Source organism: Dermacentor albipictus, unplaced genomic scaffold (genome assembly GCF_038994185.2).
Source record: "Dermacentor albipictus isolate Rhodes 1998 colony unplaced genomic scaffold, USDA_Dalb.pri_finalv2 scaffold_11, whole genome shotgun sequence".
Taxonomy (NCBI): Eukaryota; Metazoa; Arthropoda; class Arachnida; order Ixodida; family Ixodidae; genus Dermacentor; species Dermacentor albipictus.
In genome coordinates this window covers 2,183,808-2,199,450 of record NW_027225565.1, presented here as the reverse complement: position 1 = coordinate 2,199,450, position 15,643 = coordinate 2,183,808, and the positions used below count along the sequence as shown (strand labels likewise).

Below are 15,643 nucleotides of genomic sequence, written 5' to 3'. Positions count from 1 at the left end.
TGCGAGGTGCTGAAGCGTTCGTTGTGATAGGCAAGTCATCGAACTACCTTCTCATCAGCGCAGGTCTCTAGAGAAAAATTGAAAATTTGTCTCAGTTATTACAGGGCCCCTGAAGCGGTTCGGACAAATTTTGTGGACACGTAGGGTACAGCTTAAGTAGAACATTCGCACCACAATTTAAGTGAGGCGTTACGCATTAATGCAGTTACAAGCGATTACAAGTTACCATCCTCCTTAGCCATGCTTTTCCCCATCAACTCGTTCGCCGAGCGATCGGGGCTAAGCTCCGCCTCCACTGGTTCTGCGTCACAACGCGACGTCACATCGTCCACTTCCGGTTGTTTTGGAGCCCGCCCGCGCGAAACCTCTCCGGTAGCCGCTTGGCCGTCGACCCCAAGCGAGAGCTTTGGAAGCAGCGTGCGTTGCCTGCATTCTGTCGCAGCGCCGAACGTGTCTGCTCTCCTGATAACCACACGCTAACTGAGCGTTTCGACGGAACCGTGGAGGCATAAACTCAAGCTGATGAAGGAATATTAGCGTAGACCTACGTGAACTTCCTGATCGGTCTCCACGGACCAGTCACCCGTTGGCGCAGGGCTTAACCAGCCAAAGAAAGCGCTAATATTGCTCTAACCAAGTGTAAAACATTTTAAACATTTAAAACAACAATGAGTTAACTATTACGCTCCTGCGAAAAATTTACCCCAGCAGCAAAGAAGAATACATTATGTTACTGCTCCTGTGTGTGGTTGAGCTCTATGCCACCAAGTGGCTGCAACATGCAGACAATTCTCATTTGCGCTTCTGTTCATCCCCTGAAACGACACGCAAGGGGATATGGCCAGGCCCTCTCCCCTTGTGCTTGCGTTTACCCTAATACCGGACTCGCCAAACGCAATAACGTTGGTAATCTTCCGGTGTAAAGTGACGGTCGAAGTCGCGCAAATCCTGGCGCCGATCGGATATCGGCAGTCCGATGCGCTGCAGCCAGTCCGCTCGACTAGTATCTTGCAGAGAGACACGATGTAACAGCTTGACATATTGCGAGTCACTACGTTTGCAGTCCACAACGCAACAAAGTCGGATCATAGCGCTTGCGAAAAGACAGACCGACACTGACGGCGGAGCTCTCGTCAAAGACGGGGCACGTTGTAACACAAGCAGACGGCACTTGCTGTGTGCCGGAAGTGCTTAAGTGTACTGGAAAGTTTTTCTTGTGCAACCAAATAATAAAGCAAAATTACAAAAAAATGAAAGAAAACGAAAGGAAAACGAGCACAGAGAGTCACGTGATTCGGCTAGCCTCGGCAACCCAGCTTCCTCTGAAGCCGTCCCTGCTGATCGCCGTGACCTTGCGCGCCACTTTCTGGTTAGGAACAGGCCAACATGGTTCTGGGACCATTGGTGTTTGTTTAGTATGGGGTAACGATTCGTGGCTTAGTGGCGCCTGCCTTCAGAGGCATGGAGGCACGTAGGAAGAATAACGCGGACGTTTCTGCTATCGCGGGCGGTCTTCTTCGCTTCAAATCCGTTGCCTTGACTCGTGCAGAAAGACTGCAGAAGCAGATAAATACCGAGATCATTTTCAAAGCCTCAGTCGCGCTTACCACCACAGTTAGCCGGCGCCATCACTGCGAAAACCATCCAGAGGATGCAGACCCGAGCGTGGTCGACTGTTTCGTCAAATCAGCTGTTGTGTACCTGGAACTCCGGTGCGTACTTTTTCGCTACTATTTGTTTCACTGTCTTGCAGCTACCTATGATGAGGCGATATCTGTCGCGGGATAGTTATGTTTCGCGTGTTTGCTTAGTGAAATGTCCTGCTGCGTGCTTTTGGTCGTGAAAAAAATAAATAGCATACCCCTGCACTCTGTACGCCGAAGTCGTCGCCTTTCCTTGAGATTGAGGTGCACTCTTTTGTAAGATTGTGTGGGACGTCCTTACGCTGTTGAGACGTGCCTATTGAGTATTCGGCGGTCTATTGAGAGGCAGAAGGCATTGAGCGGAACGACAGCGTCGACTGGGACCGTCTGCCATAAACAGTGGGCCGGCGCGGCCTCAAATGCGGTCGGGGTCCCCGGCTCGCCAGTCGGTCGTTGGGCACAAGATGAGACAAGTTTTTTTCACAGGGAAAAGCAGTCGCTGCGGACCCTGGACGCTCCCTTGATCGCCTGAACATGTTTGCAGGTGCGAAAGACAGATTATTTCCCAGAAGATGTCCCCAAATGCGACGACCCACCGTCGGAAGGGCGGCATGATTGCCATCCACGTTTCCAAAGCGAAAGGTTTCCTCGTTTCTCTGATACCGCCCCGAAACGCGACCAGTCGTCCTTTAGGTGGCCGTCGCGGGTTGACGGTTACAATGCCGGTTGCTTACCCGACGCCTTGGTTCGCTACAGCCTTAGAGCCGCGTTGCGGTTCGGTGCGTTACATGACTGACATAATGCAGACTCGACTGCTTCATATACTTGAATTCCTGTACTCAACCTCGGCGCGCGTTCGCCAAGCTTATTATTTGCGCATATTGGAAAACCTCCGCTCTCTATAGACCGTTTTTTCGTAGGCGCCGCCATATTGTGAACGCAGTGGCGCCGCCTATGAGCAGCGCCATACTGGCTTGGGTGAAAGCGGTCTTTTGCATGGCAGGTATACGTTTCGGGGTAGGTTCTGGCGTTTGTTTTCGCGGTCGTGCGGTTTGTTTAGTATGACGTGCGTCTTCTACGTGGTAAACGGTTCTGTGAGACGTGCTGAAGTGGTTTGAGCGCGTAATGGCCGGATTTTCTGCTGGCGTTGAGGTGGACGGAACACGCAGCGCGATGTGTGCACGCATATTTGAGCCTACAATCAGCCTCGGAGATCAATTGTGTATTTCTGAATGTTCCAATCACTAATGTGGCCTTATTGTAGCATTATCCTCTATTTCTTAGCTGCGGGTTAGGAGCCATGAAACATACGCGATGATCGTAACAGCGTCTGCTACGATAGGAGCTGCGATGTTATACTTTTACAAGCGTTCAAACTGTTCGCTGCAGGTTACATTGAGTGATTACTTGGTTCGATGGATGAGGTTTCCGCCCCTGAATAAAATAGTTTTGGCAAGTAATACCAGCATACCTTAAAGTCTGAATTAAGCTTGTCCAGAAAAAGGACTGTTTACGAACTGCGCGAGCGTCCTAAGCAGTGGTAGGTGCTGGACTACATATATATTTGTTCTATATATCGCATGGTCCAAGCATACGGCATCAGCGGTTATATATTTATAAACGTTGTGCGGCGTGACTATGCGAGGTCCTATTGCGGCGTTAGCCCGTTTTCTCTTGCTTTTTTTTATAAAGAGGGTGATAACGGAATTTTTTTTTCGGTTGCGTTCGTTCCGTTCTCTACGGCGTACTCACACGTATTACGGAAATTTTGTCCTCAAAAATAGGCATCGCATTCTTTTTATGCGATACCTCTCATATATTATGTCTATATACAGGCCAAAAAGTCAATGCCGAAGCGCACAGCTTACATATGTATCGTGCCGGTTAACCAACCGCAGTGATCGCTGTGTTGAGCAGCGCCATCGGCCTCATGCACGAAGGCTAGCGTAGGCATATGGTAATTTTAAGCCTGCTTGACTTGAACTGCGCGAGAACGATGGCGGTGCATCACAAATATTTGATAGCGCCTGCCGCTTAGATTCGATTAGATGTTTCGTGGTTGCCTTAGGTTGGCCGTGCACGAGCATGCGCTCTTATGTTTTAGTCCCTATGCCAAGCGATCAGATAATGAGCAGAGTTACCATTTCATGCTAGTAATACAGAGACACCGTTTCTCTTCGTTGAATTAAAACCGTTATATGCAAAAGAGTTCACAACTCATAGACGCACCGCGGCTGACAATGCGCATCGCGTGTTTGCGCCCCCGAGAGATATTTCTGCCTACAGTGGTTACCGATGCACCGAAAGGCTTCCCTGACAACCTTATATGAACGGACATGGCTTAAATTTCACAAAGTACCATCTAAAACATCTCCAAATCGTTCCGCAGCACGCGCCAGCAATACTTTCAAGCAGCGCCGCGCCGGATCGCCCAAGCCAGAGAGGAGGAAAGGCTCTCCGCGTGCCCTGTCCTCCTCGCCCGATGAAACGGTCTATAGAAGCAACGAAAAAGGCCCGACTAAATCTACCACTTGCCCGTCACGTGAGGGCGTGTTTACCATCATTCCATTCCTATAAACTTTTTATGACTAGGCTTAAAAACTGTCAGGTGACGCTCCCTCCTAATTTGTATACTTCCTCCATGACAGCAGGGTCCGATATCTTATGAATACTTTCTGCGTGACACTATAACCTGTAAACTAGAACCAGGGCTCGACACTACAACGTATATTGTGCGTGCAAGATATTTTTTCTGCATATTAGGTGCATGAATGGGGCTGTTGAAGGAATCGTCGAACCCCAATTCGCCGCGATTTCGAGCTACAGGTCGCAACACAATCGCTGCGTTAGTGTGAATACAAATAGGCGGTCGGCTCCACATATTGCAGTGCACGCGGTGCGCTTCCATGGGAATTATTTGGCTACATTTTATGGTAATGAAACGCGCTCACTGCAGTGAAATAATTTTATATTGTCCTCAATTACCTTAATTTTCTACGAAATGCGCCGAAACTTCCTTTTTACTTGAAAGAAACTCAAACTGCCATTCAACAAGACAATGGCCCTCAGCTAAACAATGTGTGTTTGTGGATAGCCCACGTTTCGCTGGCGGTCCACCGGCTCTGTTAAAATTGATCACGGCATACTCTGTTAATGTTGCACTTGTTATAGAAAAGTTAGCAACGCTGTACAACCTCAAGCGGCAAGGTCATGCGCACTTTGCATTACCAATTTAAGGCATACATCTCCGTTCCATTATTTCCTTACTTTCCTTTAATTCGCATTTAAACGCGAACAGTTTTCGAGTTCAATTAAACAAGATAGGCCGCTGTGATTGAGAGCACGTTAACAAGATCACCAGGGTGCTTTGAATGTCTACTGTCCTTCTGCGTATCGCGGAACTCGCTCGCCGTGGGACGAGAGGAAATCTGAAGCTGTGTGAAAGGGCCTCCTATCCTACCCGCAGTACAACGATACTCTCGAAAGTGAGGGCAACTATTTCAGCGACTCAAACGCGTCTCGCGACTCACTGGCACTCTCGTACTGACGTTTTATCGCACATCGATTGGATTGTCAGTCCGCTCTTGAAAATGACTTGCTTAGAAAGTGATCTGGACTTCCTAAAAGGATATGTTTGAACTTTCCATTTGCTTTTTGAAGACGATTGTTGCATACTTAGTAGGCAATGTGTAAATGGACGTTTTAGCGACAATGGAACCAAGATTTGAACATTTCGTATACGTATGCCGTTTTTGGAATAGACTTACTTGGAATTTGGCGCTTTTATTGTACATATTGCTTCTCTCTTGGTATATCCTCTCCTTTCTTTTTCGTACCATTGCGTGAATTGTAGCAAAGTACCAACAAGCCTCAGTACTTCCACAGAGACGGGCACTCAGCCATGGTATCTCTATTGTCCCTCTTTTTTTTTTTGACGTTGGCGCCGTGATCATTGCAACGTCTGCCATGTACGTATGAACAGCTGTGCCGCCTGTAAGCCGGGAAAGTGGCGGATAGTCATCCTCTTCTCGTTAAATGAATAAACATAATGCTTCGAAGTGATTCCTTTACTAGTACAATGTCATAAAGTGTTTTAGTGCTCCTCTGGTGACGGGAGCTTTGCCGACAGATGTGCCGCGACTGCAGAAGTGGCACCTCGCGCACCCTCTGTAGTTCATGTGCGTGCGCGATTGATCAGAGTGAAAGATCGTGCTGGTGGAGAAAAGAAAAAAGTCGAAGTTTCGCTCAAAAGGCGAAGCATGGACTGCGATAACAATTTACAATACTACTATACGATGTAAGGATAGTAGTTTTATCGACCATATAGATTTGCAAACGTCCGCATGGGTGATTGCGTGACGCCGTTGTGAAGCGCGGTCACCTCCTTTTTCCCACGGATCCATTTGTTCAAAGCGTGTCAACACAATGAGAACTTCACAGCTCCGCTCCGAATTTTCTGGCTTACATTTTTGCATGCTTTTTTTTTAAAGGGGGCATCGCGTATCATCAGTAACAACATAGTGTTTATTGTATCCTCGGCGGGCTGTAGACGAGACGACTAAGTTTAACGGCCCGGTCGTATTTGCTTAGTAGTTTGGTGTTGAGCTGCTGAGCACGATCTCTTGGGATCTGATCCCGGCCACGGCGGACGCACATCGATGGGTGCGAAATGCGAAAACACCCATGTACAGTGCTCACGGAATGAAAGGCGACAGCGAGTATTTGGTAGAACCCCGCATGTGTGCAGAGAACTCGAGAGTACCATGTCATGTCGCTATGAATCTGGTCACTAAAGGTGACTCTGACTCCGCTCTAAGTGTACACACCAAAGTTACGTCGATATGACACGAACTGCAGCCGGTACACACGAAAGTCTGGGCGTTAGTTAGCCCTAAATTGACGCGTTTCATTCCGTGAGCACTGTACCTAGATTTAGGTGCACGTTAAAAAACCCCAGGTGGTCCAAATATCGGGAGGACCCCTCTACGGCGTGCCTCATCATCAGACTGTGTTTTTGGCACGTAGAACCCCATAATCTATTAATCTAATACACGTTTAAACGCGGAAGCGTTCACTAAAGGTTCAGCGACATCAAGCAAAAAAATAAAACTCATTCATCCCTCTAAAACTGCAGCAAACAAAGCGCGAATTCATATCTTCTCCGTCGAACAGGCTCGATCCACCACCACTGTCGTTCTTGCTCGTGAAGCAACATCGGAAACTGAGTGTGTTCTGGTGAGCTTTTGTGCGAGTTAAAGTACCCAACTACGCAACAGTCGTTTCAAAACATCGCGTTCACGGCTTATGCTATGTTCACACTACTGTCGTAACGCGCGTAACAGCTCTTTCGGCGTATCGAACGTAACGGCTGTAAAAAACGTTACGGCAGTTAAGCCGGCACCTTTGTTCACATTTACTGCTGCTTAAATTACGGCTTTTACAACAGGCCAATCAAATTTGGAACTGCAGAATCGACGTCACCAGCGGTCCAATATGGCTCTTGTCAACATGCGAGCGCTGGCCGAGATCGAAGAAATTCACGCTCAAAACAAACTTATAGTCATGTATTCAATCGCCCAAAGACAACGAAGGCGACGCAGAAGGGTTTGGGTGCGGCAAGTATTTCTCGACAGGGCCGTGGACGGCGATTTTCACAACCTTTTCGCCAAGCTCCGAGTTGGTGACGCTGCGATGTTTCATAACATCATTCGTATGTCGCCCCAGCAGTTCCGCTTCCTTGAAAACCTAATGAGACCACTCATCGAAGTTCGGAGCACGCATCTGCGGCCATCGATTTCCTCGGCGGATAAACCAGGTGAACTGAAAACAGTATCGCAAGGCGCACTGCAAAAATTTTCACGAACACAGCCAATCGTGCGCACGGAATGGCGGAATGGCACTTCCCGCGCCCGGAGCTGTCTGCAGACGGGAGGACGGAAGTGTCGTCACCGGTTGTTTAAAGCCGAAAGCTTATCGGTCATTGGCTGTGTCGCAACGGTCGTAACATAACAGTCGTAAATGTTGCCGACCCTTTAACACTCTCACCCACGATTTTTGCGAGAATTGCGTACGTTGGTACGTTTACGTTCGCAGTCTGAACTAGACGCATGCGCTTGTTGCGCTTCCGCTTACGTATGTTACGAAAAATCGGCGCCTTACGAACGTAGTCTGAACATAGCATTACAGAAGCGTTAAATCACGATCAAGAGCGTGATGCCATGTTCACACTACGGTCGTAACGCGCGTAACAGCTCTTTTGGCGTATCGAACGTAACGGCTGTAAAAAACGTTACGGCAGTTAAGCCGGCACCTTTGTTCACGTTTACTGCTGCTTAAATTACTGCTTTTACAACACGTCAATCAAATTTGGAGCTGCAGAATCGACGTCACCAGCGGTCCAATATGGCTCCTGCCAACATGCGAACGCTGGCCGACATCGAAGAAATTCACGCTCAAAACAAACTTATAGTCATGTATTCAATCGCCCAAAGACGACGAAGGCGACGCAGAAGGGTTTGGGTGCGGCAAGTATTTCTCGACAGGGCCGTGGACGGCGATTTTCACAACCTTTTCGCCAAGCTCCGAGTTGGTGACGCTGCGATGTTTCATAACATCATGAGCATGTCGCCCCAGCAGTTCCGCTTCCTTGAAAACCTAATGAGACCACTCATCGAAGTTCGGAGCACGCATCTGCGGCCATCGATTTCCTCGGCGGATAAACCAGATGAACTGAAAACAGTCTCGCAAGGCGCACTGCAAAAATTTTCACGAACACAGCCAATCGTGCGCACGGAATGGCGGAATGGCACTTCCCGCGCCCGGAGCTGTCTGCAGACGGGAGGACGGAAGTGTCGTCACCGGTAGTTGAAAGCCGAAAGCTTATCGGTCATTGGCTGTGTCGCAACGGTCGTAACCTAACAGTCGTAAATGTTGCCGACCCTTTAACACTCTCACCCACGATTTTTGCGAGAATTGCGCACGTTGGTACCTTTACGTTCGCAGTCTGAACTAGACGCATACGCTTGTTGCGCTTCCGCTTACGTATGTTACGAAAAATCGGCGCCTTACGAACGTAGTCTGAACATAGCATAAGCATGACAGCGCGCATAGGCGCCGACGGGAACAGTGCCTACCCGAGCCCGCTTCCGCTTCGCAGCCTTGGCGACAGGTGGCGTTGTCGCGGTTTTGCCCATCGCGTTAGCAAGCGTGCCGAACGCGAATTCGCGCAGCGTGACATCTGCCTTGGAATACAATTCAGCTTGTGCAGGGTATGAGCACGAGCACATCATAACTGGGTTTCTCCGTTCTTTCTGCGCATGCGCGAGGAGCAATGGCCGGGAGAGAGAAATGTGGGGACTTTCGGTCCTTGAGATTTCTGTTCGTCTGGGCACTACGGAGAAGAAAGTGAGGTATATTCTCGGATGCTTAAGTGGCAAAGCATTAATTACATCGTGCCGATGCATTGTTCATTATTGTCGTTGGGCAAGGTCAGCATACCGCACACTTAGGAGATTCGCGGCAGCGGAAACACTTTATGAATTCGACTGCCGTGCCGATGGGAGTTTGTTGCTTTTTTGTTTTGTTTTTTTTTACGGTGGTTTCATGTTAAATTCTGACAGTCGTAGGGGAATACGTTTGGACGTGAGGCGTTTTCTCGGATGACTTTAATGGCAAAGCATTGCGTCTGCTGATGCATTCACAAGGGTCTACTGATATTATGAAATATCATGACGACCATCTTTCTTTAGAATACATTTGCTCCGTATTCATCCGCAGGGCATAGTGTTTTGCCAGTGTGGCTGTCAGGATGTCTCAGTGTGAACGCGCCATAATGGTGCGTTCACACTGAGCCATTCGGCGTCTGGAGCGGCGCCCAGTTCGGCGGAAACCATGTCGGCGGTGGCGAGATCCGCCGGAATAGCCCCTTCCGCGCCTATCGCACCAGGACGGATTTTTGCGGCAGCTGCCGCCGGATTCCCTCACCGCGAACCAATCGGAGCGCGTCTCAGCAATTCGAAACATGGCCGCCAAGCTCGACGCGCTCGTCATATCGCAGTTTTCGAACGCGTCGCGACGCCGGAAGTGCTCATCGAATTGGTACGTAACCGCGTCGTCCTTTTCGACAAGTACCACGCGAAGCACAAGGTTTAAGCGACCTGACAAGGTGGTGCAACCAAGCCACGCGTGCTCTTGCAAAGCAGAACGAATCCACCAATGTTGGTGGCATGTACGATCTGCGGCTCAGATTGCATGGCGACGCACGTTGTAGTACTTTCACATACAGAGAACCAAATGTTCCATTCCCACGAATCTACAAGTGTGTTGTATGCTCAGTTATATTAGGAACTAATGCATCGGCACGGCAGTTGAATTCATAAGCTGTTTCCGTTCCCGCGATTCCCCTGAAGTTTGTGGTATGCTCAACGACACTAATGAACGATGTATCGGCGCGACATAATGCTTTGCCACTAAAGTCATCCGAGAAGACACCTCACTTCCAAACGTACCCCCCTGCGACTATAAAAATTTAATATGCTACCGTCGCAATAAAATAAAAACAAACTCACTTTGGACACGGCTTCTTCGCCTTGCCGGCTGCGATTTCTGTCGATTGCGTTGCCAGCTAGGCTATAGGGAAAAGCGGAGCTAACAACTTTCTTCTCCTTAGTACCCAGGCGAAGAGAAATCTCAAGGATCGAAAGTCACCACATTTCATTTTTGCGACCACTGCTCCTCGCGCCTGCGCAGAAAGAACGGCGAAATCCAATTTTTATGTGCTCGTGTATGAGCACTTGTTTCGAAAAAAAAAAGAGCAACATTAGCTTGCAGGGTCACAGCGTGGCGGTCGACATGACAAATAGGTGACAAAAATGAGCGCTAATAAAAAGAAAAAAAAGCTTTCCGGTAGACCATTTTGAAATAATGGACATAGAGTAATATCGTTCCCGCGGCCCGCTGCAGGCACAGCGCGTGCCGATGAGAGAGATATGGTCGAAAAAAAAAATTACCGACGATTACGTTACTTCCTAATGCGAAATTTGAGCGCAGCAAATAAGCTGTTTCACCTTTTCGATAGATTGAGGCAAAGAAATCGAGCAACACATGTATGCGCTATCACAGAATTTTTTTTTTATTTTTCACACGTATTCCTTTAACAAAGACTCCACTAACAGTTCTTGACAGTCATGAAGGAAGCTTTGTGGTCGGAGAAATAGGCTGATATATGTTCGACTTGGTACACCAATGCTTGATTCTCAAAGACGAGATCTATACAAGTGCCTCGCGAGGTTGTCACAGCCGTGGGACGCGTTACGAGCGAGAGGAACGGGATGTTCTCCCGTATAAGTGTTAGGAAATTGCTGTTTGTCTTTATGTCAACATTAAAGTCCCCCACTACTAACATCGGTGTGGATCGATGGACGGTTAATGCGAGTTGCAGGAAGTGCACTGCCAGCGCACAGGGCGAACGGCAGCGGCAATTTCGGCTCGGGCGGTGCACATATACAGATCCGCCGCCACCGATCTGGCTCTCTGATTGCCACCGCACAGGGGTTGCATTGGAGGAGGAGCGAAGAAAGGAATTAAGTTCGAGCCGGCGCTTTGACAACCGGAGACTCGCAGGAAGAGGGGGGAGGGGGGCGGCGTGTACACCCAGCGGCAAACGATGGGGCCAGAAGCGCGCGCAGCAAGCGGACAACACGATAAAAGGAGGAGGGAAGAGATAGCAGCGACTGACTGATGCCGCTGACGCCGATAGTGAGTCAACCCCAGCTACGGAGTTGGTTTCAGGGACAACGCCGCCGATGCCGACACAAACAATATGATACCCTCGCTTCCGCAGCGCTAAGAACCAGGTCTAGCCGTGGGAAGGTGGTCACGTATTCGTCGACGTGCCGGGGCCTACGTGAAATAACCGGCGCGTCGGCAACTGAAGAGCACCCTATCCGCCACACAAGAACAGTGGGGGGGGGGACCTTTCCTCCTCTTTCTGCATGGCGGCGACGGTGTTCTATGCAGTCACGTTATCTTGACTCTCTAGCTGCGTCAGCGGCATCCAGCGGTATCAGTCGGTCGCTGCTAGCGCTGGGGGGATGAAAGGGGGGCGGAGCTGGTTACGAGGCCGACGACAACGCCGACGACGACGCGAAACCCAGGAACGGACGCCAAAGAGCTGCGCTCTGAAAAAAACGAATAAAAATGCCACCGCCGCCCCCGGGAGGGCTCGAACCTCCAACCTTTCGGTTAACAGCCGAACGCGCTAGCCTATTGCGCCACGGAGGCAGACATTCCAGCGACAATATGAACAATACTGGAGCGGAAGAGCATGTTAACATTTTGCGTGCGACCTGGCCTTTATTTTTCCGGCTGCGAATTTGTCCTTGTGTTCACTCTCCGGCGCGGTATTTTCGCTCTCTTCTCCCTCGCAATGTATTGGGTGCAGGCCAGCACTTTCCTCCACTTTCACCTCGCTCCTTTAAGAACCTCCTTTGACATCTCCTGGAGCAACGTTCTTAGACAAGCTTCAGTTTCAGAGCTCCCTATGCGAGCCCACTGGCCGGCGTGGCCACAATGGGTGTCACTGAAACTACCGGCGCTGCAGTCGCGTCTGTCGTCATGCGCCGCGCGTCGTCTGCTCCTGCTGCGACGCGTCGTTTGCACTAATGGGCCTGTAGGCGCTTATGCGTCGGTAAACGTAGTTTAGATACGCAGCCTGAGTTTTGTGACAAACCTGCCGCGAGTAAGTAACGGCGACTTCACGGTGTCTGTGCACTATCGGCGCTGCAGTGACGTACCTCTCACGCAGCGCGTGTCGTCTACTCCTGCAATGCCACCTCTGCGGTGGGTCGTTTTCCCCAACTGGCCTGTGCCGTTCGCTCTTTGACGACTGTGTTTTGGCTTTCCGCACAATATTTTATGCGAAGGACCCTTTAATGACATCTTTAGCTAGTCTTTAGAGGCTGCAACTACACCGCAAATGAGCGGTCGCGCACTGCGATTCCGCTTTTCAACCAACTTTTTCCCTATAAAAGCGCCACGGTGCTCCCTTCAGAAGGGGCTTTATTTTTTGCTGCTCATTCTTAAGATGTGTCGTAATTAAAGACGGCGAGCGCCTGTGCAGACGTAGGGACATTACCGCATAACGCCCAGCAGTGGCTTGGGACAACGCTGTGGCGAATTGATCCACCCCCGTCAACGCTTCTTCGCCTAATAAATTTAATTGACACATATATTTTTTATAGTTGTCCGCAGAAATTATGAGACGTGCCAAACCGTTGGATGTGATCTGTGAGCAGCGACAAGGACGAAGTTAAATACTATGAACATACTTAGGTCAAAGCTTAATTGATTTTCTTTTTAACGAACAAAACAAAAAACACCGTGACACTTTTCTATTTACTTTGTCCACAAAAAAGTTATTTTGAGCTACTTTTGCTCAAAGGAATTTTGCTTATATTCTGGCTGCTTGCACCTGCTCTGTCAGCGATGCCTCACCGTTCATTTTTTTTAAAAGAATGGCATGCGCATGACAAGATAGAACTTGATGACATTAGCAGTCACCTCCTCGTAATGATTATCACATCCTAGTGCCGGTAGAGATGCATTGCTTAGCCCGTCCAGGATGCTCCAAAATAAGTCACCGTAAACTGCGTTACTGTCGAGTGTGTCACGAATTATTTCTCCCATGTGTTTGATGACGGTGAACACTCTGAAAGACGGTTCACGCAAGCACCCTGGCTTCAATGACCTCAGCTCTGTCAAGAGGCTATGCGAGGGTCGTGGCTCACCCGCACTTGGTGGCACACAAGCACTTTCCAGTGACTCAACACACCGTTCGCATGACCTGGATTTCGTAACATTCTTCAATGTATATCGAGCCAGGTAGTAGACAGCCATTTCTTGTGTTCCTGCTTTCTGGTACCCGCGGTAGCCTAAGTCATCCATGTGGCCTTCTGAAAGACTCATCCCACAGAGCTTCTTGTATAGCTTTTCTTCAACTGCACCTTTCACCTCAGCAGCAGCTTCCGCCTTTTGCCCCAAGCTGTCGTGAAGGGACACCAGAACACCATTGGGTGCCCCAGAGCAATTTCTACTCGCTGCATTTTTCACAGGTGTGAGCGAAGACAACAATCTATAAATCTGGCTGAATTGAACTACGGATGAGTGGTCCTTGTCGCCATGAAATGAACGGACAACACCGAAAAATTTCTTAAATTATGGGGTTTTACGTGCCAAAAGAAATTTCTGATTATGAGGCACGCCGTAGTGGAGGACTCCGGAATTTTCGACCACCTGGGGATCTTTAACGTGCACCTAAATCCAAGTACAGGGGTGTTTTCGCATTTCGCCCCAATCGAAATGCGGCCGCAGTGGCCGGGATTCGATCCCGCGACCTCGTGCTCAGCAGCCCAATACCATAGCCACTGAGCAACCACGGCGGGGCGCAAAATTTCTGAAACGAATAAAGAAGGCATTCTGTGAGTGATATTGCCTATGGACTTTTTAATTTATTGGTCCTATAGCGTGCAGTAATAAAAGTGATCACGAGAAAACCAACTTGGCATTTGCGGTTTGTGCAGGCATTAAAAGTTCAACAGCTCTCCACAATTTCAACAAGCATTTGCGCATTACCTCTAGGGGATCTTGGTTCAGCTTCACTGTCGGTATGTAGGAGACACCAGCTTCGTGGAGCTCATCAATTATGTCGCGTACCGACATTAGCGTAACACGCAAAGCTTCGGTTGTCTGTCGCGAAGCAAACATAAGAATGTTTCGGTGGTGGTAGTTGTGTTCCCTGATGCTGAGCAGGTATAGAAACTTCTTGATTATCTGCGCAAATAAATTATTTTTATAGTTTGCACTAAACTGTAGGGCTTCCAATAAAACGTCATGTACACTGGCTGTTAAGAACGGCCAGCTGCAGTGCAAATTAGCCACCCAGTCACAACTATGGCGGCAACATCTCTGTTAAGAACGGAGAGCTGCAGTGCAAGTTTGCCACCCCGTTACAAATATGGCGGCAACATTCCGGGAGCGTCACCGCCAACTTCTTGCCACAGGGTGTCTAAATCGACTTTGTGTCGGGGAACAATATAAGCATCCCCCACTCTCCATCGCTCCAGCTAGGATGCGTTCGCTGACGCAAGCTTTGTGCTGAAACCACCACCAACCTCTAGCCTCATCGCCGTTGTGACGGAATGAGTTCGGTGGGCCAACTATTGTTCCCAAACTCCCCAACGCAATACCCGGAACGGCTCTGTGTTCTACGGTGCCCCTCTGACGTCGGCTCCGGACATTCGAACGTGTGTGCATTTGTGTGTGTAGACCGTCCTGCCGGGAGGCGGCTAGTTTGCGATGACGAAACGAACGTTCGCATTACCTTGTATCGGGAGAGGACCGAGTGTTTAAAAACCGCTGTTGTGCGGCTGCTCAGGTCACTCTCGCTCAAGCAGTCATTTTAGACTGATGTACTTTCTCACACAGTCATGTTAGACTGGTATAAATACTGTAAATCAACCCATATTCCTCGTTCTCGATGAGAAGCAGTCCTTCCCTTCACCAATGTCCTCAGCGAGGATAGGTTGGACGACGGCCTGGGCCAGCTACCTTTTAATTCATGCCCGACTCCAATCTTGACAACGGATCACGAGGGATTGGGTTGAGCCCCCAATCCTGACAACTGGCTGACAGCGGTGAGATGGACTTTGCGACGTGGTGCTGTGACTGCGGTGAGTGCTTGGTTCTTGCTTTGACTCTCTAGGCTCCATTTTGTGGTTGTTCTGTTTAGAACAGTAGGGAAGCTAGATTGTTGAGTGTTAGCTAGGTTGTGTTTTCCTAGCTAGATTTAGAGAGCAGGATCAAGGCAGTAAAGCAGCAATCATGGAATTAAGGACACTGCTGAGAGACGAGTTGTTGATTGTTGGTGAGGAACTGGGCCTAGATGTACACCCGTGAGCAAAAGTATACGGACCACGGATTGCGCGATAAAGCCGATTGTTTTC

General features: G+C 49.2%; 1 non-coding gene across 1 annotated transcript; it reads right to left on the bottom strand.

Moving 5' to 3' along the window:
* Positions 1–11,850: 11,850 nt before the first annotated feature.
* TRNAN-GUU (transfer RNA asparagine (anticodon GUU)) lies at positions 11,851–11,924 on the bottom strand. Its single transcript has one exon. It is a non-coding gene; the product is annotated as a tRNA-Asn (tRNA).
* Positions 11,925–15,643: the final 3,719 nt, after the last annotated feature.